General features: G+C 38.6%; 1 long non-coding RNA gene across 1 annotated transcript; it reads left to right on the top strand.

The window, feature by feature from the left end:
• Positions 1–551: 551 nt before the first annotated feature.
• LOC139852643 (uncharacterized) lies at positions 552–3,118 on the top strand. Its single transcript, XR_011761142.1, has 3 exons — positions 552–1,338; positions 1,674–1,793; positions 2,747–3,118. It is a non-coding gene; the product is annotated as an uncharacterized lncRNA (long non-coding RNA).
• The last annotated feature ends 541 nt before the right edge of the window (positions 3,119–3,659 follow it).

Below are 3,659 nucleotides of genomic sequence, written 5' to 3'. Positions count from 1 at the left end.
TCCCTATCCCATGACTTAAAGGACATGGGGGAACCGTTGGGCTATGCCCGCAAGTTCATTGAGGTGCATTTATATGGGTATGAAATATAATAACCTTTTACACAATATGGACTTTGATTAAGTAGGTCCGTGATGTTTTGGAAACCAAAAAGGCGTATTTAAGAATGTTTTGTGATGATCAAGTAAGTGAAACTAGGATAAGTGTTTCGTAACTGAAACACATGAAATTCATCGGAATTTTCCATGGCTCACGAATGCGCCTATTGTGCCCATTTTGTTGGTTTGATGAATAATACATGTAATATTTTTTTTTTGGCAAAATAACGATAACATTGAACGGATCCAAAGATCAACAAGTACAAAACAGTATAAAGGGAAATCCAAATAATGGCTAAACAAAGAGTAAACTAAGTAAACGGTCTACTAACAGGGTAGAGACACACTTTACTAAACTACTAATCAAAACAAGCCAACACGGATACCCTAAATAACGTAAGTACTAAAATAAGGTAAAAACAAAAACAAAACACAAAACAATCCTACCGCCGGCCACCCACCGATGGGCAGCCGGAAAACAAAGCCGGAGATAAAACCGACCACTTCCAAGGAACCGCCACTACCGTAACCCAAGGCGAGAGAACGTCACCAGAATTTGATAAAAGGCAGCACCCATGAAAACCCACCAGAAGCACCAAACCGGCAAAAAAGAGGACGGCCGGAAAAGACGAAATACACCCGGAACCACCACGCCACACGATCTCGGAGACATCTGCCAAAAACCCCAGCACCACCAAACTCAGAAGACCAGAGTGCCAACGGGGCACTCGTCGCCTGGTCACCGAGAGGAGCAGAACCAGAAATCAGAACTCCGGCGAATAAGCAAAAATTCCGGCGAAGTTGCAAACCCATCGGAACCACGATCAAAGGCAAGATCCACGAAGAAGAAGCCTCTGTAGCACCGACGGTCGAGAGAACGTCGACAAGCCGGTTTACGGAAGCCACTCCGGCGAGATCTAGACACATAGAAATAGATTCCGGCGAAAAAGCAAGAAAGGTGGTCACCGAAGAAGAAACAACCCAACATACATCGAGGATCCTGACTACCTCTTAAAACCTACCACGAGAACAGCGGCAAGAAAAAAGAAGCAACCCGGAAAACCTTGTCGTCTGCCGGAAAAAAAAGGAAGAGATCCGAGCCACCGGCGAGATGCCGGTGGCTGGAGAAGAAGGAAAGAAAAGGTTCACAAACCAGCAGTGAAGAAAAGGTTCAAAAACAACGGCAAAGAAGACGACTTCCGGCGAGTTCAAAAAGAAAAGGAGAGTTGCACAGAAAACGAGGTTAGGAGCGTTTAGTAAATTGGTTTTGTTAACGGGTTATTATTTTTTTTTTTTTTGATCTCTTCCACTTGAGTATTGGTGAATTAATTAGTTTGTGCCTCTACTCATTATTAATGATGGACAGTAGGTAGTCACAAGTGAAGTATTGAACATAAATAAATGAACTTTAAATAGCATCCTATTCAAACTGATTATTCCTAAATATAGTCGCTTAAAAAACGCAATCACAAACTCTATAAGCTCTTTCAGTTCTATAATTTAATTGTTTTCTTAAATTCTAGTTTCATAAACAGTAGACTGCATGATTGATTCCTTTTGATATACGTAAGATTCAGGATCTTAATTGTTGTTTCCTCGTGTTTTCAAGAATCATGTTTTCAAGAGCATTGTCTAGTTGTGAACTTGTGATGGTATTTTTGAAGGTGAACACCCTGCCAACTAGTTCAGCATGCACAGTATGACTCATCTTTGTTTCTTTTCATTATTCCGATAATTTTGCTTATGTGTTCAACACAAAGACATAAACTTTTTACTGTGCACTTGTCATATAATATGTTTTATATGTAGTGGTTTCAAAAACAATATCTGGTGTCATTTCTGGTGTGCTCTTTTATGTTCTTATTCAGCAATAAAGTTTCTGGTGTTTTTTTGTTCATATTCAGCACTAAAGTTTGTTAATGCTTCTAATGCACACTACATGTGGCAAATTCGACCCATTTTGTGTAAATGGGTCAATCTGGTTTGCGTTTTTATGGTCAAAATGAATCAAATAGTATTTGTAGCTAAATGGGTACATTTCAAATGGGTTAAAAGCCGAATATAGAATCTTCTTGGAAGTGTAGTTTCAATAAATCTGAATAGTTAATTTTTAAGATGTTGTTTTAATGATCTTATCAGTCAACATATACTGATTATTTATTTATTTATGGATCAACAGCACCTGACCTGACCCAACCCCTTTTGATCCTTACTAAAAATAGCCTATTGACCTATCATGAAACCCACCCGATCTACCCATCTTGCCACCTTCTAAGAGTTTGGGGATTGGTCAGTATGTAGCTCAGTGTGGACATCAACGTTAAGTTCAGCAGTGTGAACCATATCTAAGGGGAGTGGTTCAGTGTGTAACACATTGTAAAAAGGGACCCACAAATTAATTTCAGCCAATTAGATTGCAAAAGTAATTAAATATTAAAATCAAATTGGTCGGACCCACCGTGCTCTTCTCTCAAACGTTCATCTTTTAACACAGCCCCTTCCACATTTGTCTTCCACGCTTTGAAAGAAGTTTCCACATTGGAAAATGGCTCCACTCGTGATTCCCAACATAAAAGAACCTGTTGTGCGTAGCTGTCAATTTGTGAAATAGTGAATTACTTAAAAGACCTTTTTGTTATTCATTTGTCAGGTTCTGCACAAACAATTACCTCTGTGGATCCACGGGGGCCCACTTATAGCGCCGTGTTGGATGTTCAATCTTCAGGTAAAGACTTGATATACACTCTTCATGGTAATACAAAACTGCGTGTTTTAGAACGAAAAACTACTGCAGAATGTGGAGTATCGTTGTTGTCTTTTGGGAACAATTACTATTCAGGTGTAAAGGTGGAAGATAGTTTTTTTATTTTTATTTTTTATTTTTATTTTTTTTGTGATCCGGTTGTGTGTCTGGTGGAACTACGGATGTCCGGTTGTGGTTCGTTGGTCCGTTGGTGGTTCAGTGATCCGGTGACGGTCCGGTCTTGGTTTGTTGGTCTAGTGGTTAGTTTGGCACCAACAATGTCAAGCTTAATTCGCATTTTAAACTTTTAAGAGTGTATTCACTACCTCTACAACTTTGTTTGTTGTTAGTTTGACACCAACACATGCCAAACACATCCTCTCTGAACTCTTCTTTGCCGCTCATTTTTTATGATTTCACTCCATTCTTTTTGCTGACAAACAAACTAATAATGCCGATCACTTGGAAAATAATTTTGTAAATTAGAAACCGTTTTCTAAAGTTAATTACAGTATTTGTTTGAATTTGGAACTCCAGAAAATATAGCGAAAGGAATAAAAAGACATAATAAGTAAATAAGTAATGAATACTTAATATGCTTGGAATTGTGTGAAAAGAAGTTAAATGTCTTTCACGTTGCTATGGCATAATTGCAAATAGTCCAAAGTTTCATCAAGTCATTATTATTAGAGAAAATTGCGCGGATAGTCCCTGTGGTTTGTACCCGCCAGCATGGATAGGCAAAGTTGCTGTTTTGAGTGTGGATAGTCCTTGTGACTTAAAAGTAGAGCAAGGATAGTCTAGTTCACTAACACTGTTA

This window comes from Rutidosis leptorrhynchoides, chromosome 6 (genome assembly GCF_046630445.1).
Source record: "Rutidosis leptorrhynchoides isolate AG116_Rl617_1_P2 chromosome 6, CSIRO_AGI_Rlap_v1, whole genome shotgun sequence".
In the NCBI taxonomy this organism is placed as follows: domain Eukaryota; kingdom Viridiplantae; phylum Streptophyta; class Magnoliopsida; order Asterales; family Asteraceae; genus Rutidosis; species Rutidosis leptorrhynchoides.
This window is presented reverse-complemented; position numbering and strand designations above follow the sequence as displayed.